Source organism: Canis lupus, chromosome 30 (assembly GCF_048164855.1).
Source record: "Canis lupus baileyi chromosome 30, mCanLup2.hap1, whole genome shotgun sequence".
NCBI classification, from domain to species: Eukaryota; Metazoa; Chordata; class Mammalia; order Carnivora; family Canidae; genus Canis; species Canis lupus.
Window position 1 is genome coordinate 28,142,442 of NC_132867.1, and position 25,482 is coordinate 28,167,923.

At 40.0% G+C, this 25,482-nt stretch overlaps 1 protein-coding gene and 1 pseudogene across 1 annotated transcript in view; one reads left to right on the forward strand and one right to left on the reverse strand.

The window, feature by feature from the left end:
- Positions 1-94: 94 nt before the first annotated feature.
- Positions 95-25,482, forward strand: part of MAP3K7CL (MAP3K7 C-terminal like) — a 93,617-nt gene continuing 68,229 nt past the window's right edge. The window contains exons 1-2 of the mRNA XM_072806688.1: positions 95-351; positions 12,786-12,866. The gene's annotated coding sequence lies outside the window, so the exon portion shown is untranslated. The remainder of the gene's footprint in view (positions 352-12,785; positions 12,867-25,482) is intronic.
- Positions 18,364-19,365, reverse strand: LOC140621311 (glyceraldehyde-3-phosphate dehydrogenase-like; annotated as a pseudogene).

Below are 25,482 nucleotides of genomic sequence, written 5' to 3' on the forward strand. Positions count from 1 at the left end.
GAACGCGCCCCTCGGTCTTCGGGGGCTCGCTCCGAAGTGAACCCCTTTGTGGGGTCCGAGGTCGGGGCGTTTGCTTTCTGCCGTTCCTGACCTGCAGCCCACTCCTCTCCAGATGACTCGCACGGGATCTCCCAGCCCCAGCCACGGCATCGGGGCAGGTTGTGCATTTTTTTTTTTTTTTTTTTTTCCTGCGAGGCTGAGCACCTGCGCTCCCGAGCGAGCATCTGCAGCGGCCGCTGGGATGCGCCGGCGCCGCGGGGATGCAGAGCGTCCGGGGGACCGACTACGCGCCGCCTGCTCGCCTGGGCCGGGCTCTGTGCTGTTCGCCTCCGTGCGGTATTGTCGCCAAGGGTCCGTAGCTAACTGTTGCGAATGGCAGCTTGTTCAAGGTCACGTCCCACCCAGCCCCGGCTGATGACCAACCCCGAGGCCTTAGCCATTTACCTATATTCCTCTCTTCTGCTTCTTCCTGGAAATAGAAATCTTTTTTTTTTTTTTTTTTTTTTTAATGCTCCCGGAATCTTAAAGCCCGACCTGTCTCCCCACATCAACATATGGCTGATTTCACGAAATGGGGATGGTAATATTTTTTAGGAGAATAGTTTTACTCTGTGGAAGGAATTCCACTCTTCTGGAAAATACAGACAAAGCAGAACGTTTTGGCTCGACTGCTGTTCTTTGACGAGGACACTTGACAATTGCTTATTATTATTATTAATTTTTTTTAATTGGGACCGATTTGCTGCGCCCGAAGGAATAATCAGATAGGTCAAGTGTATCATCAGTTACAACTTCTTCTTTTTTTTTTTTTTTTTTTAGTGTAACCTCTAATAAGCACTTGAAATACATAATTATTGAAATAATTTTTTTTTTTTTTTTTTTTTTTTTTGCCACATCAAGCCAGATGATATGTGTGAACCGCTTGTTGGGAAACATTGTAAGAGATGAAGGGTTCTCAAAGTGTGGGCCGGGGGCCTTGGAGGCTCATCAAAACCTTAAGGTCAAGGTCCATCAGGACAAAACTATTTTTATAAGAAGAAGACATCTAATTCCCCTTCTTTGATTGGGTTTTTTTCCCAGAGATTCATGATGTGTGTGATTAAAGCAATTTGAATGCAAAGGGCATGAGAAGCCAGTCTTTTTATTAAGGCAAATATAAAAGGTTTACAAAAATGTAAAACAATGCTACTCCTCATTTGGCTTTGAAAAATAGTTTTTAAAAGATAATCTATATATTTTATTTTATTTATTTATTTATTTATTTATTTATTTATTTATTTATTTATTTTTTTGATAATCTATATATTTTAGAGAGAGAGAGCATGCACTAGTGGGCGGAAAGGCAGACGGAAAGGGAGAAGGAGCAAAGCCGACTCCCTCCCTAGGGGGGAGCCCAAAGGGGACACTAGGGGAGGCTCCATCCCACCACCCTGAGATCATGAACCCAGTTGATATCAAGAGTCAGATGCCCTACCCACTGAGCTACTCAGGTGCTCCAGTAGAGTCATTTTTAATAAAAATGTGTAGGTTAATGTAATGGATTTATTCCTGTTATTTTAAAATGCTAAAGAAGTCATCAGCTTTAATTTATAATACAACAAATAGTGATAGCTATAACCTACATAAACAAAAGCTCTTTGAGAACCTCAATAATTTTTAAGAGTAAAGGGATCCTGAGCCTGAAAAGTTAGAGAACTATTACAATAGATCAGTCCTGCGTAACAGAACAGCTCGACATTTTCTTATGGACTGGCTAAGAAAGAGATAAAAAGTTTTATTCATCTGACTCAGAGTATTACGGATAAACATAACCAATACAAAATAGAACTGAAAGAGGTTAAAAATGACACTTGATGACATTTCATTAAAAATAACCAAGGAATCAGATTTGATAAGGACCATGGAAAATTAAACTTGAGGACAATTATTGATGAATCAAGTTTTCATGGAAAGTTTATAATAAGAAATCAATCTCACATTAACTTAGTAAATTGAAAAGGAAGTGGAAAGAGTTGAAATCAATTAAAATCTTCTGTATGGTAATTTACCAAAGAATTAAATTGATTTAATTGCTAAGAAAAATACTTTTTAGATGAAAATTCATTGATTTTGTATTGTTTGGGTTAAATTGTGTATTCATCATTATGGATCAAAATGTCGAGAGTAAAATTTCAGCTGGATCCAAATAGTAGGTCAATAGTCCTCACTTGGAATAGAAAATAACATAAATTCTTAATGTGGCTTCAGGGTCTAGGTCCTGGTCCCTGGTTGGCTCACATGTGTCTTCTCCCTCTTGGCCTCCTCTTCTGGCCACAACAGTAGTTCATTTGTCTGCTTTACCTCTTTTGCCTCAGGATATTAGCCTCTGCTGTTCTCTCTACCTAGAATGGTCTTCTCCCTTTTGGCTGAGTTAAGTTTTTTTTTTAAAGATTTTATTTATTTATTCATTCATGAGAGACACAGAGAGAGGCAGAGACATAGACAGAGGAACTCCCTGCAGGGAGCCTGATGTGGGACTCAATCCCAGAACCCCTGGGGATCACGACATAAGCCAAAGGATAGATGCTCAACCACTGAGCCACACAGGTGCCCTTGGCTGAATTAATTCCACTTCAGTAAACAGACATTTTCATTAGAAAGCATTCCATGGGGACACCTGGGTGGCTAAGAGACTAAGCATCTGCCTTCAGCTCAAGTCCTGATCCCAAGGTCCTGGGACCCAGTCCTGCATAGGGCTCCTTCCTCTTCAAGGAGCCTCCTCCCTCTGCCTCTGCCTCTCTCTGTCTCTCATGAGTTAAATAAGTAAAATCTTTAAAAAAAAAAAAAAAAGGCTTCGATGAGGCTCAAGACTTTTCCCTTTGGTTATTTTAATAGCTTCTGTGTCTCCCCTTCATAGCACTTACCACAATTATAATGACAATATTAGTTATAATCTTTCCTCACCAATAGGTAGGTGGCTGCTGTATCACTAGCACCTGTTACTGGGTGTGGAGAGACCTAGTAGTTAACCAAATGAGTGTCCAGAATAGGAGACCAAGGAATTGGGACATGAGGTGTCTATTTGTCCCATCTAGACATCTGTGCTATAAAACCAGAGAACAAAAGAAAGCAATCAAAAGAGTGTTCCCAGGAGCTTGCAAAAGGCCAAGGAGACTGCAGGTTTCTGCTACTTTGATTTAGGAACCCAGGTCCCTCATGTTAGGTGCCAACTGAAAACATGGCTTCTAGCATTGAAAGGCCTTGAGGACAGGGGGTGCTTCCCCCTCAACTCCCCACTCAGAAGGAATTCCACTCTTGGCTGGGGGATGTCTAAGCCAATTCAGAATTTTGATAAGGACTCAGGTCACCAATTGTTTCCTGTGATTGTTTCTATTTTTTTCTCTTTGGTTGCCTAAAGGTTTAACCTCTGTGCTTCAGAATTGTTTCAACATTTTTGCCTTATCTGTGTGTTTTAAGTTTTTTGTATTCTTATTTATTTTTACTGATTCTTGTTGGATTATTAATCTTCTGGCTTTTCTTCTACCCCTTCCACCTATTTGTATTATTTACATCATGTTACAGTATCTTATTTTTCACTCTTTTCCATTAAAATTTAATTCTTTTTATTTGATTTTGGATTTTTAAAAAAGATTTTATTTATTTGAGAGAGAGAGAGAAAATGAGCACGTGGAAGGGTTAGGGAGAGGGAGAGAAAATCTCAAAAAAAAAAAAAAAAAAAAAAAACTCTGTGCTGAGCACAGAGCCTGATACACGGGACTTGATCTCGGACCTGAGATCATGACCTGAGTGGAAATCAGGAGTCTGACCACCTGGGCACCCCTGGTCTTGGATTTTATGACTCATTTTGTTTTGGCTTATTTTACCTCAAATCTTTTTGGTTAAAATTTCTTGATTTTCCTTTATAAATTTAAATGTGTTTTTCTTTTAATAAAATTTTTATTTTAATAAAATTTTTAATAAAATTTTTTAATAAAATAATAATAAAATTTTAATAAAATTTAATAATTTTAATAAAATTTTTCTTTTAATAAAATTTTTAATAAAATTTTAATAAAATAATAAAATTTTAATAAAATAATAATAAAATTAATAAAATTTTTCGGGCTTAGGGGAAACTTGTATTCCCTCTCCGTTTTGGAAACAATTCCATGGGAGTCAGGAAGCTGGGATTCAGAGTATCACTGGACTTTGGAGGATATGGCCTAACGTGAAAGCCCAGACATGCTTGTCCATGATTGCTGTTTTGCACTGAATTGCAGTGAAGAAGCAAAAAGAGGGTGAGGACTTTAATGGGTAATTACATGCAATCAAGAAAGGTGGTCGCATGTCAGTCACACAGCAAACCAGATCAATCAGAGGGAGTTAGGAGTAAAGCAGCAGACTTATGGGACTGGGGAAAACCTGGGGAATGCAAAGAAGCATCCTCCTCCCCATACATTACTTTATGCCAATCTCCCTCTAAACCACCTAACCTAACCTAACCATTCCTAACCTTTTATCTATGGAGTGGGGGTGAGGTTGCAGGAGACTGAGCCTCAGACTACCATGTCAATCCCACAGCTTTACCAGTTTCTATCAAGCACATATGAGGTAAGGGAAGGTCAAGGCCAAGTCCTGACTGATTTGGATGATAAAGATACAAGGAGCCATTTTTAGAATTAATTTCTTACTGACATTGACAATGAAAAGATTAGCCAAACGTGCCAGCTTCTCAGGGTCATTGTCCCACATGTCAAAAAGAATGACACTGGGGCACCTGGATGGCTCAGTTGGTTAAGTGTCTTCCTTTGGCTCAGATCTTGGGGTCCTGAGATCAAGCCTGGCATCAGGCTCCCTGCTCAGTGGGGAGTCTACTTCTCCTTCTCCCTGTACCCCTCCCTGCCACGCTCTTTCTCAAATAAATAAATAAAATTAAAGAAAAAAAAAAAAAGAATGACACTGAAGCCAGAGGGACTGTCAGATTGCAATGCACACTGTGGGATACCAGGACTAACTGGTTTTATGTTCCACCCCTTTATTCCGCAGGAAGTAGAATAAGATGATCCATACCTCATCTGAACACTGGAGATGATTAGAAACTGTCTCATGATAGCTTCCCAGTAGGGATAGGGAGGTCCTGAATTTTATAGACCCAAGATGAAACTATTCCTGTCCAGGGTGCCACAGCAGCAAACTGAAATTGAAACTGATGACTTTTGTGTCTCTGGAAACACTCTTCTGACCAGAAATGCAGTATATCCAGCCAGCCAATCCCCAAATGCCAGGCCAACCCTGAGCCTTGTCACCCCAGACAAGGTTGACTATGTGTCCCCAGACAGTCAGAAATTTTCTATTTATGTTTTTCTTATTCTCTATCCCCTACAAGCCTTTTGCGTAGCACTTCATTTTGCAGTTCTCCAAAAGGTGACTGCTTCATGAAGCATTAATTGAAGTTTGTTTTTTATCACCTACATTGTCTCCTCTAATAACTTTTTTAACAGAGGTGAGAGAGAAAGGGCCTTGGAGAAACTTTTTGTAGGCCTCCCATCCTCTTGTATCCCATGAGGATCACAAGACATTCTACCAAGACTCTGATTCATTTGGGATTGCCTTTGCCTGAGTGGTCTAGGTGGATACATGCAATGTTGCCATGGCACCATGGCAGGCAGAACAATTCCCCTAACGTTTCTTGGCCCTGTTTTTCTTTGTGGCTATCCTTAGAGGGCTCACTCCAGCAGTGATTCCTGGTCCTCAGAGAGGCCCATCTTGCCATTCCATCATTTGAATGCTTACCATTCTTCCCCACTCTGCTGAAATAACACTTCTCTAGCCCTATGTTGTGAGAGCTCTTACAGCCTTTTGTTACCCTTGACTATTTCCCTGTCTATAAAATACTGGCTTTCAAAAATATCACCAAGACAATATATTAATGAGACAAAGCTGAGTTTCTTGTACTACAGTTAGGAACAGTACTCTTTGACAGAATCTTAGTAACAGCTCGTTGGGGGAGTTGCAATGTTAGGATACTTATGAGTTTTTGAAGTCCAGGTGGTGAAGGTCTTTCAATGCAGGAGCCTGGGTCAGTTTGAATAAGGATCCTGATATAGGATTGATGAGCACAACAGGAAAAGGATTTGAGGCAAGGCATTCAAAGAACCTTGAAGTATAAACTGTCATTGGATGCTTTCTGTTGAAGAGTTGGAGGATCTTTCAGAAACTTCTTGGAATGAACAATAAAATTATTTGCAGTTTTTCTCTTTCTGGGTCAGTGTTTCCTAGTTGTGTTGATGAAGACATTGGACTAGTAAAGTCATGCTAATGTGGGCATGATGCTGTGTGGATTTAGGTGGTTTTAGTTGTCACTCCTGACACTTTGCCTAGTGACAGTCAAAGAGGATCATCTCTAGATGATTAAATCTCCTGGGAGCTCAGCATCAGGAGTGGTATATTAGTCCAGAGAGCCTGTACGTTTCCTTTGATCCAAATACTGGTGGGGGGCAGTCATGTTGGGAATCAACAGAGGGAGCTGGATTGATCCCTAAGCTGACACAGGCGGATACAGCTCTTACTGACATCAATCCCCACACCATGACCAATATGTCTTCTCCATTTTTGTTTGTTTAGCTGGCCGTTGTTTCCCTTCCAGTGAATAGAATTCCTCTATAAGCATGTGGCATAGTTATGAACTGAAGGCCTTATTTTAAAAATTTCAAGTAAACTTACTATATGTATTCTGTCCATATTGATCATTTTACTGAAGAAGGCCTTAAATTCAAGGTTAGGTTCCTCTTTTCTTAGTTACAGAAGAAAAGACTTCCATAGAGGTAAGGAAGCACTAGTTATGCTCATGTTTTTCAAACTTACAGGAGGCAGAAGGATGACGGCTACCAAGCTTCCTTAGTTCAGGCTGCCATAACAAAATATTCTATTTTATTCTGAGGCTTCTTTCTTGGCTTATAGGTGACTGCCATCCTGCTTTGTGCAAGATCTCTAATGTCACTTTCTTTTTTTTAAATTTTTGTTTATTTATGATAGTCACACAGAAAGAGAGAGAGAGAGGCAGAGACATAGGCAGAGGGAGAAGCAGGCTCCATGCACCGGGAGCCCGACGTGGGATTCGATCCCGGGTCTCCAGGATCGCGCCCTGGGCCAAAGGCAGGCGCTAAACCGCTGCGCCACCCAGGGATCCCTAATGTCACTTCCTTATAAGGGCATCAGTTGTATTGTATCAAGGCACCACCCTTTGATCTTATTTCACCCTAATTATTCCTCATAGGCCTATCTCCAAATATAGTTACATTGGGGACTAGGGCTTCGACATATGAGTTTTGGAGCATTAATGTCAAAGCATTCTCCATTCTTATAGGAACTTCTTTTTGGTCCTGATTAATTTCTTTGATAAATCAGACAAGCTTCACCTCGATGCACATATTTGCCTTTAGCAGACTTGCCACTGTCTTCCAGATGTTGAGCCACATTTCTGTCATTTTTGGACTTTCACTTATTCTACTATGAACCCCCTAGCAGGAAGAACCATTTAAACACCTGGTCTGTTAAAGAACAGATGGAAACATTCCTCCAAACTCCAAACATCAAAAGACCGATTTAATTTCCCATGAGCCATTTCTCTGGGGCCCCCAAGGAGATGTTGAATGGTAAATTTCCCACTAACTTCCTTTGCAAACAGGGGCTGCTCATTCTAAATAGTAATACAGGACACAAACCTGGAAAGGCCAGTTCTCTCTACTCTGGGAGCAGTGTTACATGAATCAGGCTCCTCGAGACTGCAAGGAAAGGAAATCACTTTAGAGGGTGTGAGTTATTAAGGATTACAAAAAAAGTAAGAAATTGCACATCTGTCCTAGGGCCAGATGACTTTTTGTGTATACTGCTACAGGTTGAGTGTCTCTGAGTTACTATTTTTATACTAAGTTTATCTCTGTTTCAATAGCTTCTACCAAGGTGGCATCTGCTTCCCTTCACCTCTTTCAACTGTTGATCTCTTTTTCTTCTCTCTCCATCTTATCTTCAGCTTCTTTCCTTTTCTCTATGTGTATCTTAGCTTCCCTGTCCCCCTAAGATGGGTCTCTCTGTGTTTCATATTTAAACATCCCAAAAGAGAACATCTGGCTGATTCAGTTAATTGCTGAACCAAAAAGCCCCCAGGTTCTGCTAAATTCTCAAATCAAGGATACTATAAGCCTCTATGGCTGCTGTAGCCAAAGCAAGAATTGCTGGCATACTTAACGGTGACTGGGGGCCAGGATCATCTGTAACTTTAGTGTAAGGAATGCCTTATGGCTCTTTTGTTCCAAAATAGGCTGTGCATGTGACCCACATTCAGAGGTTCCTTAAGAGTCCAGCCAATCTGTCCAAGGTAATACTGTAGTGAACAGCTCCCTTGAAGTCTTTCTGGATTAAAGCAAAAGTAAAAAGAAATGAAACGTGTTATAGTTAATCACTCCCTGATTATTAATCTTTCTGAGAATAGAGCTCTTGACTGTATGAACGTGATCATTTCCCGTTACTTTAAATGTTGGCTTAGTTGCCTCTGTGCTGATTTGTGCCCAGCCAGGGTTGAGCTGGTTAAGTTAGGGGGATAAGAGAGGGGAAATGGAGCAGGACACGTCTAGATTCCATTGATGATGCCTCTGGAGACTGATGACATCTCTGTCTCACGGGACTGAGAGACAAGTTTCCCTTCTGCTTTAATGAATAATCCTGTTGCTGATACACTAAAACTGTGCTCATCAGTCCCTCTTTTAGAAAAACTAGGGAGTTCCTGCCATAGCTCCTCTGATGGACGTGTGAGACTGGCCCCCTTGTGTTGACCTGTGTTGCCAGGAAGCCCAAGCTATACTTCAGATTCCCTCATGGTCACATTGCTGGGTATAAATGAGTCTCCAGCAGTTAGATATATGTGTGTGAGTGCTGGAAGGTGGTAAGGAGACCTGGTTGATTTTCATGAGGCTTTGGTGTGCCCTCCAGTAGACAGAGTCATGACAGGATGAATTTTTGAATCCTAATTCCATAGTCTCCATGCAAAATGTGTGGCAGGGAGACAGCTTCCTTATCCTGGCTTCTTGCTCTCTGCGTCAGAACAGTGGTGGTGTGCTCCTGATCTCAGACTGTCCAGTGGTGTTTCCTGATTTCCAACTATCCTATCATTTAGAAGGTATAGCTCCTGGGTTAATTTTGTGATATCTAGGGTTTATTCCTGGAGCCCCATCTGAGAGCTCGTCACTCCATCCTATCACGAATGTTTCAATCATCTGGTTCCTCATATTAAAGTCTTTCTGTTTATAATACCTAGACTGGTTTCTCTTCCCTACATGGATGTCGACTGAGAAATTCCTGTGTGTATGATTTTTAGAAAGCTAAAAGCACTCATGGCCAACCTTGTGAGCTAACATAGGAAATGAAATTCAGAAGTTATTTAGGATCTTGCCAAATCCATTTTTTACTCTGGATTTAAAAAAAAAATCTTTTAAACTTAATTTCTTGTGGCTGTCCTCAACCTGGCAGATAGAGCTGAGAGTCAGGAAAGATTCTGAGATGAACCTGGCGATGAGGATTTAAGAAGCCCCAATAGCAAACAATATGAGACCCTTTCCCTTTCCTCAAATTTATAATTTGAGATAAATTTCTGCTTTCTAGTGTATGCAAAAAACATTTCCTTTTATAGTCTTACTGATTTAAAAGGTCAAATGAAATAAGTTCTCTGATGAAGATTTTCTGTTATTAAAATAGTTTATGGTCTGCTGGTGATTGACTTTCTAACTTTGTTCTGATGGACAAACTATATAGTATATCTTGCTCCCTGCCCCCAATCTTTTAAAAAAAATGTAAATCATCTACTCCTTTCTAATTCTGGATTTATCAGATTACAGGTTCTTTAAAAACACATTTTAGCTTAGTTTCCCATGACAAATTACAAGTCTGGGTTTCTCAGATCAATATTCTATGGAAGGAACAAGTTTTTGGCAAGTCTGTTTCACAGCAGATTATTTTTTTCTTTCTGTATATTTTATGTAGAAATCTTTCAAGAACAAGATAAGATCACTCACATCTTTTATTAATCTTTATTCAGTATTTGGCTCTGTGGATAGGAATCAGTTGTAGGCTAACCTGTACAACATCAAACCCAATCCAGAATCTGATATAGAATTTGCATCTTAACACCAGTGTTAAGATCTGGGTTTGGAACAACAGTCTCCAGATCAATTGAATGATTATTTCAAGGTGAGTAAAACAGAAATGTTTAGAAACCTCCTTTCTTTTTACTCATTTCTTAATATTCAATATTACTTTTGGATGAGTTAGTTGAATCCCTCCCTATTCCCATTCAGACTAAAAGCAGTAAATATTATCTACTAATAATACCAAGCTCTAGAAATGACTTTACCAACTGTTGGTCCTATTTTCTAACACTATATAAAAGAATAGCTCAAAATCAGGCACTGTAGCAGTTGGTGATTACTGTATCAGTTATCAATAGCAAACCACTGCAAAGCTTAGTGGCTTGAAGGAAACAACCACTTATCCTTTCTCACACATATAGGACTGGTTGGGCACTTTGGTTGATCTGGACCAGGCTTTGTTGTATTAGGGCAAGGACTATAAATGTATCTATAGTCAGCTGGTGGGTAGGCTGAGAGTTGGCGGGTGAGGAGTCCTCAAATGGAACAATTTAGCTGTGTCTCACACGACTTCATCCTCCAGCAGACGACCTGGGCTACTGTTCATTGAAATGGAGTGTTCTAGGAGAGCAAGCCAAAATGAGCAAGCGCTTTGTCAAATTTGCTACTATCCCTTTGGCCAAAGTAGGACACATGGCCCTGACCAGAATCAGTGTGGGAGAACAGTATCAAAGAGTGCAGATGCAAAGAAGTATGACAATTGAGAACAATAGTGCAGTCAATCTTCCTGGCCACTCGAACTCCAGTCACCCTTTTTGGGAGGGGTTTTCCAAAATTCACTGGCTTTTTATTCAACAATTCCACTCAGCTGGTTATCTTAGAAAAATACCAGAATGAACTTGTCTTGTAGGATTCACTAGAAAGCAATATTGAATTAATGTTTCTTTTGGGGTTTTATTGAATTTTTTCTTTCTTTTTCTTGAGCCATAGTGAACAATTGGTAGTATCTGTCTTGAAAAGATTCAAGCTAAAAATGAGTGTGGTCATTCTTTGTGTTGTTGAGCTTTGATATCTTTTCCACTTATATTTTGAAGTGAATTCAGAAATTATTGAAAGGCACACTATCAGTACCACTCTAAAGGTACGTGGGTGTTTAACTCGGTTAGCTCTTCAGTTTTCTGTTTTATTTTGCTCCACAGAATATCTGTACCCTGGAATTCGCGTTTGAGAATATAACTTTCAATCATCCTTTACCCTTTCAGAAGCCTAATTGCAAAAATTTGTGTTTGTGGGAAATCCCCTGAATGCCATGCAGCTCATTCTTCTTTAGATAATAAATTGGCTGTTGGATCAAGCCAGACCATCAAAATTTTAGTTCTTTGGAGCATTGAGTTTGACAAATTGCATTTTGGTAACATGCTATTGTCTTATAGTAAGGAATAGTAAAAGGCACAGTCAAATGTAATGGACTGTTGTCTCTACTGTAGGCTTGTTTTTGTGGATGTCAAACATTTCATTATATTTCCTTTTTATGTGATTTGTTGGGAAAACTTATCTCATTATTAAACCACTGTTTTTATTTTATGGCCTCTATGAATCTTACAACTTTTGTGTTTCTCTCTTAAACTTCTGGGAATTTTGAGCCTAATACTAGTCCGGCTCTGCCAACCACAGAGGCCAACAGCACACCATTTCTGTATACTACTCTTATTACTTGGTTTTATGATTTTTTAGCTTGTTCTTTTTTTTGTTTTTTTTTTTGCTCAGACTATCTCAACTTTAAAAAAAATCTTTATTGATTTTACTTATTTTTATAAACCACACCAAATCCTTTATGGAATGAGATAGGACAACATATATGTATATATATATATATATATATACAATATATATATATATATATATTGCTAGTTTATGGACTTACAGATGGTTTGAGGATGATTAAGGAGGTTAGAAGCCTCACTTCAGAATGATTTTTTTTTTAAACTAACTGAGGGAGAGGAGTTTACAATTTTTGCTAGAAACAACCAACTATGAGTATGACAACACCAGAGTTTAAAACAATCTTGAGAACTTCTTACATTACTAAATGTAGATTCTGTTAAAAATAATAAGGGGAGGGGCTCAGTTGGTTAAACGTCTGACTCTTGATTTAGGCTCAGGTCGTGAGATTGAGCTGAGCCCTGCATCCGGCTCTGTGTGTGGAGCCTTCTTAGGATTCTCTCTCCCTCGCCCTCTGATCCTCCCCCCACACTCCTATGCTTTCACATGCTCTCTCTCTTTCCCTCAAAAGTAAAGAAAAATAATAAGGGGAATTAAAGGATCATTGTAGAATTCCTTTCCTTAGGGTACACATACTAGTTGATCCATACAAGATGGTCCCTGATTTCTTTTGGGTACTTAGCCCATGAGCCAGTACTTATTTTTGTGGTTGGATTAGTAAGGATGCTTGATGGTTCAAATGCTTATCAGCCATCGTCATGCTTGCTTGTCCTATTCTTAATGTTTTGGCTATTTTTATTACAGTGATTTCCATTAGGATTTTCATTAGGGTCAGTCTCAGGGAGATAAAAGTAAGAATCCATGTGTCTATTTATGTAGTGATTGGCTAAAGAAATTACATTTTTTCATTGCTATTTGATTTACCTAATTTCTGTTCTTTCACAGATATTTACTCTTCTGATTGTGCTAAATTGCACTACTGAAGTGAATGTTAAATCACATCAGGAATCCTGGTCAAGAAGAAAGGTAATGGCTACCAAAAATCCCATTCCAAAAGATCTTTTTATCCCACCAAAATAATCATATAGGGATTTTTCACAACTTAGGAAAAGAGAAGCTAGCAATATGTAGAAATTAACTTTCTGAGATGCATAAGAGAATTTATGCATAAATGAGAGACATGGGGATTATGTTTAGAAAATCCAATACTACACAGTCACTTATCTAGAGATGACTCTCAAACTTTGCCAAAAAATTACAAAGGAAGAAGGAAAACATGTTAGCAAGGAAACTGCATCATCAAGCCCCCTACTTTCTTCTCATTTGAGGTATGAAATGACTCTTAAGCCCTTACCTGGGACCTTTTGGACTAAGAATTATTATATAAAAATACCACTCATTCCCATAAGCTTTGTGCTGTAGTCTAGGTTCTTACACACAGTAAAGGAGAAACAAGCGTGAGAATGCACAAGATAACAGACCCACTGGAAGTAATAAGGAGTGATAGATAATAACCAGACAGACAAGGGCCTGTCTTCCTTAAAGGAGTTGTGAAGGACTAGAGGAACCAGAATGGGGCTATTTGGTGAAGTGATTGCATGCAGCAGTGTGTTGCACTTCAAATGATCATTGGCCTTGAAAAGACAAAACAAATCGTGATTCTTGCATCTTATTTAAGTGGTTGTTGAATATGTAAAATACATTTAAATTCTATCAAAAACATCTCTTGATCCTTGATAGGGGAAGCTTCACTTTACTGGAAAATTCACTTATGTAGAAAATCTCATTCCCCCAATATTATATATGACTGAGATGTGATTATATTTAACAGTATTTAATGTTAATTACATAGTGTGTTGTTTGAAGCAATGTTGCCATGACTTTGATGTAGAACCATTATTCTTTACTGTTCCTGTGAAAGACAACCCAGGTACGTCAGATATTTCCATGCAAAGAGGGGCGCCTGGGTGGCTCATATGGTTAAACATCTGTCTTTGGCTCAGGTCATGATCTCAGGGTACTGGGATCAAACCCTGCACCGGGCTCCCCACTCAGTGGGGAATCTGCTTCTCCTTCTCCCTCTGCCCTTCCCTCTGCTTGTACTCTCTCTCAAATAAATAAATAAAATATTCAAAAACAATTACTTCCATGGAAAGAGATCAAATGGTTCACATCACCATACCTTCAGTAGTTAGATGGGATGTGGCAACAGGTCTAACTGTATGCCAGCACTCTCCCAACCCCTTCCTGTAAGACCCTCAACCATAGTCCTGTTTTCATTAAAAGTAGGGTAGGAAAAATGTAGAAAAGCAGCAGGAAGAAATGAACCTGGAAGTCTTATAGCCAATTATTACTGTTGGCAATCTCTGGGCAATCTGCAGGAGGTCAGTTGCCTGTTTGTTGAAGTGCTGATTGAAACTCTGGGACACCGGTTCTTTCCCTTAATACAAAACCAATTTCAAGCCAAGTCACTTAAGACCTTTTGAAAACCTTCTCCAAAATAGCATGTGATATCCTGAGGAAAAAATAAACCATGATTTAGTAAACGAAATGATCCACGTAGTAAGGATGGCTTTATATGGTGTTCTCACAGAAAGAGAAGGCACAGATGGTCAAGTGTAGCCAGGAAAAAAAATCTTTGGCGCACCCATGTGAGTTCCAACTTGTAATGGACTTCTCCAGATTCCCAGCCCTACCAGTTCTGGGAAATGGGTGGAAGCCAAGCCTAGGAAATAGAAAGTCCACTTACCTGATGATGTTCTTGGAGAAATTAAGGAATGTTTATGGCATTTCATAGTGACCATGGCATTAACTGTTGCTTCTTCAGATTGATTTTGCAATAGGCACACTGTCATTTCCCTCCAGATGGCAAGTGTCAAAGCTGGTGAACAATGCTGGCCTAAGATTCCACTTCAGTTTAATTGATGATAATCATGATGAGAAAGACAACACAGTAAAAAGAAGGCCCACAGTAATGAAGATTTGGCTTTATGGTGGTTGGCAGTTGACTCCTATCCTCTGCTCAGGCCCTGTTCTCAGTTAACCTTACATAACTTGACCTCGACCTTTTATTTTTTTTTATTTATTTATATTTTAAAGATTTATTTATTTATTTATTTATTTATTTATTTATTTATTTATTTATGATAGACATAGAGAGAGAGAGAGAAGCAGAGACATAGGAGGAGGGAGAAGCAAGCTCCATGCCAGGACCCCGATGCAGGACTTGATCCTGAGACTCCAGGATCACGCCCTGGGCCAAAGGCAGGTGCTAAACTGCTGAGCCACCCAGGGATCCCCCGACTTTCTATTTTTTTAAAGGATTTTATTTGTTAATTTACTTGAGAGAGAGAGAAAGAGAGAGAGAGAGTGAGCAAAAGAGAATGTGAGCTGCGGAGGAGCAGAGGGAGAGGGACAAACAGATGCTGTGCTGAGCACAGAGCCCAATGAGGGGTTTGATTCCATAACCCTGAGATCACAACCCCAGCTGAAATCAAGAGTTGGCTGCCCAACTGACTGAGCCACCTAGGCTTCCTGACCCTGATTTTTATATGAATGAACATTTTGGGCCTCACTTCCAGTGTTATACATCAGAGTTGTTCAAGTAGCAATGATGATGACAACACTTCTTGATTGTGCACTATGTGTCATGCATTTACTGTGTGGAGGCCTTCACAGAAGTTATCTCATTTGGGGATCCCTGGGTGGCGCAGCGGTTTGGCGCCTGCCTTTGGCCCAGGGCGCGATCCTGGAGACCCGGAATCGAATCCCACGTCGGGCTCCCGGTGCATGGAGCCTGCTTCTCCCTCTGCCTATGTCTTTGCCTCTCTCTCTCTCTGTGTGTGACTGTCATAAAAAAAAAAAAAGAAGTTATCTCATTTAATCTTTACAACCACCCAGATGCAAATCCTCTAATGACTTCCCACTGGACTTAAAAACCAGATCCCAAACTGGGGCCCCTAAGGCTCAGCATAATCCCACCTCTCTCTACGTCATGTCCTGCTTCTTTCCTACTTACTCTGCCTCGTTCTGTTCTTGAAACACACCAACGCAGTTCCCTCCTTGGAGCTTTTCCATCAGCTCTTACCTCTGTCTGGACAGCTCTTCTCCTAGACCTCAGCATGGATGGCTCCTTCTTGTCATTCATGTTCTGGATGAAATCTCACCTCCCAGAGAGGGTTAGCCTGACAACTCTGTCCAGAGTACCTCCTTATACCTCTGTCACATCACTCTGCTTTATTTTCACCCTAACACCTAATTCTCCCCAAAAATGTTCATGTCGATTAATTTCAAAAACTTTCTATCTCCACCCATTTGAATGTAAACGTCCTGAGAATTTGGACCATATGTGTTCTTTAATTTGTTCCCAGCTCTTAGAAGAGTGCTTGGCACATAGTAGGTATTCAACAAATGAAGAACTCCAGTTTCCAGAGCAGGAAGCTGAAGCACTGAGAGGTTAAGATATCTGCCGTAGGCCACACAACTCCTAAAGGCGTATGAAGATTTATCCAGGCTCAATTCCAAATCCCATTTTCTTAACCACCATGCTATGACATAGATTAATAGATCTCTTTACATCAAACCTGGACTCATCTAAAGGTTAGAGTGAAAACAAAACTTAGATGCCCAAGAGGGAAATTCTGGTTGTGTTAATCTACTAAGTTAATTGAGTGAGTTAAGAACTTCTTTATTGAACCACTATGCACTTTTTAATGAATCACTATTAGCTAATACCCATATTTCCCCAAAGTGCTGAATTTCAAGACTGTGCCCTCAGGAGAGAGCAGAGCTGTGAAAATATTTCACTGGTGTCCTAATAACTCTGATCAAGATAGATGCTTTTATTTTTTTCAGTAGTTTATGCAAAGTGAACCTTAAATAGACACACAATGTAGGCTGTTCAAATATTCTTGATTAAGAAGTTTAAATATAAGCATAAGAAACAGCAATTAATAAATGCTATCATCACCTTTGTTGCAGTCTCCTGCATTTGCTTATGTTAAGACATGTAATCTGTATCTGACAAAAAATACGCAAGTTTGCAGCCTTGCACTACATTTTCATCTTGTTTTGAATTATGTGTAAGGAATAAATATAATTTCTGGGTTCTTCCAATCTCCTTTTCTAAAGCTCTCCTTAAGTTATTTCATACCCTGCAAAGTTTAATTTAACCATGCTAGTTTTATTTGATAGGTTAAATGGAATTAAATTGGTTTTATAATAAATTATGCTGCAAATAATAAAAATGCTAATAGGAAATATATTCCATAACACTAATGCTATATTTCTTGAGGCTACTGAAGCGCAGTTATTATTATCATTACAGACAGCGTTAGCCTACAATTGACCAATTTATGGTTGGATTTTGGTGACACAAGGAAAAGTGTGTATGCATGGGCGTGTGTGTGTGTGTGTATGTGTGTGTGTGTGTGTGTGTTGAAGAAGGCAGGACAGTCTACGTTTTGTGGTTCTGCTTTCTCTGATCCCATGAAGATGAGAAATTTCCTTCATTTCTTTTGGTCTCTAGTTTGGAAATCTTGGAGTGGGATTGTCCCAGTGAGCTAGCTTCAGTTCTGGGAAGTCTGCTCATACTGCTTGAGAAAAGAAGGACGGGCTCGTGAGAAACCAAGTTGAGCCTCATATTTGTCTTTTCCCATAAGAAATACTGATATTAGTGATATATTACTGTTTGATGAGGTAGAAATCATGGTGTTATTAGTGTAATGTGTATTTGTATATTTGCAAACTTACCCTGGGAAAAATGAGAAACAGATTCCCAATTCTAAATGACCAGTGAATAAACTGCCTTTGGGAAGATAACCCCTTCTTTAGTTGGGGGCTGCTTACCATTATGCACTTGACTCTACTAAGTTTGTAGCTGGTGAATGTTTGTGGTCTTACTGCATCTTGATCTTGTCTGTGAAGTTGGGCTTAGAAACATAAAATGACATATTAACCTCATGAAGACATCATATAGAAATAAGCAGCATGCCTCTCTAAGTTGAATTTGACCTTATGGCTCTGTCCTAAGAGAATTACATAGAATTTATCTAACAGGTGTGTCTGGGGGTTTCAAAGAGTGAAAGAAAGAAAAAAATGAAAGGAAAGAAGGAAGAAAGGAAAGAGGGCAAGAGGGAGGGAAAGAAGAAAGGTTTGGCATGACCTAATACTAGTTTCTCATTATCAAACCTGTTTTCTTGCCTTTATTTTCATCATTATTGAGTCCATGGTGAAAACTGTAAAAGTAATAATGTGAGATGCAATTCATTCATTCATTTGTTCATTCTTCATTATTTTTATAGACTTCTTCACTGTGCTGATTTTTTTTTTGTCTGAGTACAGTATTGATCACACATGACAAAGTGGAGCTCCCCAAGCTCCTCCCCTTCTTCTGGGGGTCTGGGGTGGAAACTGTGGAGGTTGGGAGATTCTCAGTATGTTGGGGGAGGAATTGGGGCAACAACTTTCCAGCAGCTGAGGGTCTCTCTCTTCCCCCTGCTGGGGCTGGTGGTCTAGGGGGCTCTTACTCTTTGGAGACCATGTGGACCATAAGGTCCATCACCCCATTGCTGTAGCCAAATTTACTGTCATACCAGGAAATGGGCTTGACAAAGTGGTCATTGAGAGGAATGGCGGCCCCAGCATTGAAGGTGGAAAAGTAACTGTCACTGTTAAAGTCACAGGAGACAACCTGGTTTTCAATGTGGCTGAAGATGCCCTTGGGAGGGCCCTCTGATGGCTGCTTCACCAAGCTCCTTGATGTCATCATATCTAGCAGCTTTCTCCAGGTGGCGAGTCAGATCCTTGACTGACATGTTAGGGGTGGGGACCCGGAAAGCCATGCCAGTTATCTTCCCATTCAGCTCAGGGATGACCTTGCCTTTAGCCTTGGCAGAGCCAGTAAAAGAGGGTATGATATTCTAAGCATCCCTTTGGCCATGATGCCACAACTTCCCAGAGGGACTGTCCATGGTCTTTTGGGTGGCAGTGATGGCATTGACTGTGGTCATGAGTCCCTCCCTGATGCTGAAGTTGTCATGAATGACCTTGGTCAGAGGAGCCAAGCAGTTGGTGGTGCAGGAGACATTGCTGACAATCTTGAGGAAGTTGTCATACTTCTCATGCATGGTTCATATCCATATTTGCACATGGGAGCATCAGCAGAAGGGACAGAGATGATGACCATCTTGGTCCCATCCTTCAAGTGAACCCCAGGCTTCTCCATGGTGGTAAAGACCCCAGTGGACCCCATAACATACTCAGCATAGTCATCACCCTATTTGATGTTGGCAGGATCTCGCACCTGGCAGATGGAGATGGGCTTTCCATTGATGACAGGTTTCCTGTTCTCAGTTCTGACTGTGTGGGGTATTTGCCGTGGGTGGAATCATACTGAAACATGTAGACCATGTAGTTAAAGTCAATGAAAGGGTAATTGATAGCAACAATATTCACTTTGCCAGAGGTTAAAAGCAGCCCTGGTAACCAGGCTTCCAATATGGCCAGATTCAAATCCGTTTACTTCAACCTTCACTATCATGTCTTGGGGTCACAGGGCTGATACTGCACCAGAAGATGGTCTGTACAACCAGAGGAGCAGAGCCACTGCGCTGATTTGTCTTTCAAAATTCTACTAAATATCCTGCAGAGGGTGCACTTTCCTTAATTTAGGTCCTTCCAACCACTTACCGACCAAAAAAGGACAAATTGTTTTTTAAGATTAAAAATTGTTATCTTGTCATTTATGACAACATGGATGGACCTAGAGGGTATTATGCTAAGTGGAATAAGTTAGACAGAGAAAGAACAAATACCATATGACTTTATTCACATATGGAATTTAAAAACAAGACAAATGAAAGAACAAAAACTAGAAACCGACTCATAAATACAGAGAACAAACTGGTGGTTGGGGGGGTGGGTTAGGGAGACGGGTGAAATAGGTGAAAGGGATTAAGATGTACAAATTTCCAGTTATAAAGTCAATGAGTCACAGAGATGAAAAGCACCGCATAGGGAATATAGTCAATAATATTAGGGACGCTTGGGTGGCTCAGCGGTTAGGTGGCTGCCTCCGGCTCAGGTCATGATCCCGGGATCCGGGATGAGTCCTGCATGGGGCTCCTGCGAAGAGCCTGCTTCTCCCTCTACCTATGTCTCTGCCTCTCTTTCTCTCTCTGTGTGTGTCTCTCATGAATAAATAAATAAATCTTTAAAAAATTATTATAATAATCTGGTATGGTGACAGATGGCAACTACACTTACTGTGCCTCATGAGCATTGCATAATGTAAAGAATTTTGAAATCCCCATGCTGTACACCTGAAACTAATATGATATTATATGTCAACTAAGTGTCAATGATAAAAATTTAAAAACTATCCAATAAAAATAGGTACAAGTTCTATTTTCTTTCCTCTACCAAATATTAGAAAATGAAATATGTAAAAGGCAAAGGAAATATAGTCTCTTTTACCCTTTTGCTAATAGAAAAATCAGTCTCAGTATCTTCCTTGGTTTATGTGGGGCTACGATCGGGAAGCCTGTGTCCTCCCTCATGAACAGAGGCTTTTAAAAATTTGCTACATCCTTGCAGCTTCCTTTCTTCCTCACTTCTGTGTGTATATGTGTATTTCCCTAACTAAAAACTAGCAGAACACAGTGTACTACAAAATAGTGCTATCTGTGCAGGGACTCTGTATGTTTAATTATCTACTAATTTGGAAGCAGGAAACAAAAGAAATGGCCTATGTTCCTCTGAGAGACTTATCTACAAGTTCTGAGAGTTTTTAAACAGAATATAAATGTTTCTTAGCTGGTCAGTTTTTAAGTGGCTCTCATTCCTTCTGTCAGAATATGAGGTATAGATTTTAATCAAAACTTTCAATTTTGGGGGTGCCTGGGTGGCTCAGTCAGTTAAGTGGCTGCCTTTGGCTCAGGTCATGATCCCAGAGTTTGAGCTGCTCCCTACTCAGTTGGGAGTCTGCTTCTCTCTCTGCCCCTCCCTCTCCTTATGCTCTCTTTCTCTCTCATATAAATAAATAAAATCTTTAAAAACATCCTTCACTTTTATTTTTCTGAGTGTTGATTTTCAAACGTGTAATAACAACCCCCATTTATTTCCTACTTCCTATGTGCCAAGGAGTGTGTGCTCATTATTTATCTGTATGATTCCATTTAATAGTTACAATAGCCTTTTGGGCTGGGTACTATTACCATCACCTCTATTTTAAAGACGGGGTCACTGAGGATAGGAAGGGTTGGGAGTTGTCCTGTATGGCCCAACTCACACAGCAGAACCGGGATTTCATGCTAGGTCTGAATGACTCTAAATCCTGGCTTTTTAAATTTTATACACGATGTTTCCCAAGGTGTGGGTATATTAACTACAAATTTAAGATGTTGGTAAAAAGTATTATACTCACGGAAGGAATCCTAGATTTTCTGTAGTCACATATCTCTGCTTTATGGAAAAAAAAAAAAAAAAGCCAAACCTGATGCCAAAGCAGGTCTTAGTGGTTTCTCCATTGAACATCCAGGACCAGAACCCAGGCCTTCTGACTCCAGGCCCAGTGCTCGTTCCTCTGATTAGAAATGTTTCCAAATTTAAACTTCAGTTTATAGGACCATTAATAATCCTCTCTAAAGAAGAGGCAAGAGGTTTCAAATTCTTCTCAGAGCAAAAAAGAACTGACATCAAAAGGTTTCTTTGGGGTCATTTGTCTCATTGTGACTTTGATTTGGCCTTGATCTTTATTTAGAATTTCAGTTTTATGCTCTGCAACAAGTTTGGCCTTGTTGGAGGACCGTCCAAAGGTCAGCAAGTTGGCTGCTGGTGATTGGATGCTCACTCAGAAGCCAAAATCTATTACTGTGCCCATGGAAATCCCCAGTTCGCCTCTGGATGAGTATCACATCCATTCTCTGGAAGCTGTGGGCCTTGCGGGCTTTTTGCACACTGCTCCCTAGGAGCCTAATGCTGGTTGAACAGCACTTCATTCTGCAAGGCCGGGTCACAGCGGGACAATGGCTGTTCGGCCTTCTGGATTTTCTCTTTCTTCTCTCAGTCAGCCAATGATTCTGATTCTGTTTCATTTTCTCCAAGAAGGTGTGGTTTAGAGGAGAAAGAATCTTCCTGACTTTGTTTAGCTGTGTTATTTTGTTGAGTACAAACATCCCCAGTATCTCCAAGGCTCACAGAAACTGTCACAAAGATTTTCTTTCCAAGTAACAGCCCATGCTATCGATGAATAGGCTTACCCTACTCTTGCATACACAGCACGTTTCTTTTTTTTTTTTAGATTATTTATTTATTTATTCATTTATTTATTCATGAGAGACACAGAGAGAGAGATAGAGGCAGAGACATAGGCAGAGGGAGAAGCAGGCTCCACGCAGGGAGCTGGATGTGGGACTCGATCCCGGGACTTGGGGATCACGCCCTGAGTCAAAGGCCACCCAGGTGTCTCCAACACATTTCTTATATTGAATATTCTGTTTAAGTATTCCTACAACGATAATTTCTCAGCTAATATTGAATTTGTTCTAAAAACAATGATATTTTTCAAGGATAGAAATAGTCCCTCTATAATCCATCTAATAAGATGTTTCTCTTTATTTTTGAAGAGGAAAGATCTGGGCTTGAGTTCCAGCCCAGCTATTTAGCAGGTAGTGGTCTTGGGCACAGCAAGTAACCTCTTTGAATCTCAGTTTCCTTATCAGCAATAGAAGGGTGATGATAATTACCTTCTGCATAGACTAATGTGAGGACAAGTGACATATATAGGAAAGTGCTTTGTAAACTATAAATGATTCAAACCTTAGTTTATGTCACATTGTCACATATCTGTGAACATTTGAATGCTCATATGTTATTGACATGATTGTTTATATGTTATGATTTAGGCTTGGACTAGTCTTGGATCATAGTTGTCACTCTGGGGCAGTGGTTCTCAACTGGGGACAACTGTGTCTCCAGGGGATATTTAGCCTTGGAGATTTAGTCTGGAGATATTTTGGGGTATCACATTAGGAAGATGGCGCTGGAAACTAGCAGGTAGAGGCCAGAGACTCATCTAAACATCCTACAATACATGGGATACCTCCCTACAACAAAGAATGATGTGTCCTAAAATGCCAATTGTGCTGAATTTGAGAAATTCCCCTCTATAGCGGTGCCTCTCAAATTTTAGCATGCATCAGGATCACCTGGCGGCTTGTTCAAACACAAATTACTGGGCCCCATCCCAGTAATAGGCATTTTCTGATTCAGAAAGTCCAGGATGGGGTCTGAGAATTTGAATTTCTAAGAAGTTTCCAGGTAATGCTGATGTTGATGATCCAGGGACCACACTTCGAGAACCATTGCTGGAAACAATTCCATCAATAAAAATTGGTTGATTTGATATGCTTCTTTGCTTAGTCAATGCAGCAAAATAATGTCTTTACTTGTTAAATGGTGTAAAATTCATATTAGCTAGTTTGGCTCCAGGTCTAAATCCTTTGTGTGATCCATGTGTGATTATAGGCAATGACAAGACTTTGCCTGGCAGGCCTCATGGAGGGAAGCTGCTGTCCCCACATCAGAAATGGTACACAGCCAGTGTGTTACAGTTTTCAGGAGGGAGTAGCGTTTGAGGACTCAGATCCCCCCCATTCCTCCATGCTCACATGCATAGCCACTTTCCTAGCTCAGATGCCTCTATTTACTACCTTTACTAAGACACTTCTCCTGACTCATCTTTCTATTTCTAGCCTTTCCTATCTTCTCTCCAGCTTACGGGGCTGGGAAGTCCATGAGTGGAGCTGGCCCAAGGGGAATGACACGAAACCATCAGGGCTGCCCCTCTTAGAGGTATCAGTTTAGCTACTACAATGAAAAGTGCATAAAATCCCATAAGAATTCTGATCCCATCATGTGCCATTCTAGGCCACTGATTATAGCTGGGGAGTGGAAGAAGTACTGTGATTGGCTGTCCCACCAAAATCACAAGTGAGGGGCAGGGATATCATCTTAGGAAGAAAGCAGTGGCAATTATCAGACAAAAGGGCAAAATGGGGATCCCTGGGTGGCGCAGCGGTTTAGCGCCTGCCTTTGGCCCGGGGCACGATCCTGGAGATCCGGGATCGAATCCCACGTCAGGCTCCCGGTGCGTGGAGCCTGCTTCTCCCTCTGCCTGTGTCTCAGCCTCTCTCTCTCTCTCTCTCTCTCTGTGACTATCATAAATAAATAAAAATTTTAAAAAAAAGGGCAAAATGATGCTGGACAGACAGAACCAAAAAATCTTCAAAGCATCTAATAGGAATATGGATGGAGTATGCATGCCATGGTAAGAACTTGGACTTTTAATGCAGCTTAGGTGATAAGTTTGGTTTTGAACACATTGTTTAGGTGTATATGGACTACATGGTAGCCAACAAATATTTGGATCTTGCCTAAGGAAAATAAAAAAAGAAAAGAAGAAAAGGAAATTGGAGAGATTACTATTATGCATAAAACATGAAATAAAACAAAATTAAAAATTTCAATTTTAACAATGACCACTGCTATTCCCTGTAAGTCAACCTTGAGGTGTCTGCTAAGTACCTGCGGTGTGATGAACACTTCAGTTCTTAGGCTAGAAGACAGTGGGATTTATTTCCAGTTTGTTTAGGTCATAGCCATGCTTCTGAATCCTCTTGAAATTAATAATTTTTCCTATAAGCACCATGGCCAAGCAACACGATATACAGTTTATATAGCAATTGACTTCACATAATTTAGGCAGAGGACCAATATTTCAGTTTAATCAAAACATGTAGAGAAATAATTTTTATAATGATCTTTACAGTTGGTCAAAATATTTTACCCCTTAATATTATGATATTGTGATGAACATCAGTGGAAGAGTCTTGATAATTTTTTCCTCAGGTTTTCACTCAGTCAGTAGGAACTGGTCAAATGGTTAAGATTGGACGAGATCATAAGAGTGAATGTGTATATGGAAGCAAATTGTAGTTGCTGTAAATTGTGTCTGTATAATTTGAAGGAACTATAGTGGGAAACATGTAGGGGGCATATTACCCAGACTTGCACTGTCTAATATGGTAAATATATAAACTTGACCATAGTGCCCATAGGAAAAATGATTGATTTCAAGGGGATTCAGAAGTAAGTGGGGGAGGGGATCAATGAATTAGGTAAGAGACTAAGAGTACACATACCATGATGAGCACTGAGTAATGTATAAAATTGTTGCATCACTATATTGTACACCTGCAATTAATATAAAACACTATATGTTAACTACACTGGAATTAAAATAAAAACTTAATAAAGATATTAAATAAAATTTAAAAATCAATTTCTTAGTCATACTAGTCACACTACAAGTGCTTAAAAGGCTTATGTGGCTACTGTCTACTATATTCAGCAGCACCTGCATAGGACATTTCCATCATCACTGAACGTTCTATTGGGCAACGCTAATCTAGACAGGATTGGGTCAGTTCCCTTTCTTTGGGATGAAATAAGCTAAATTTAAATTTTAACAGGGATTTTTCTCTTTCCTGGCGCCCTAAACTAAATCCTGTCAACCCTACACTTAAAACACATCCCAGATCTACCCGCTTCTCTCCTTTTCCACTGATATCATCTGAGTCCA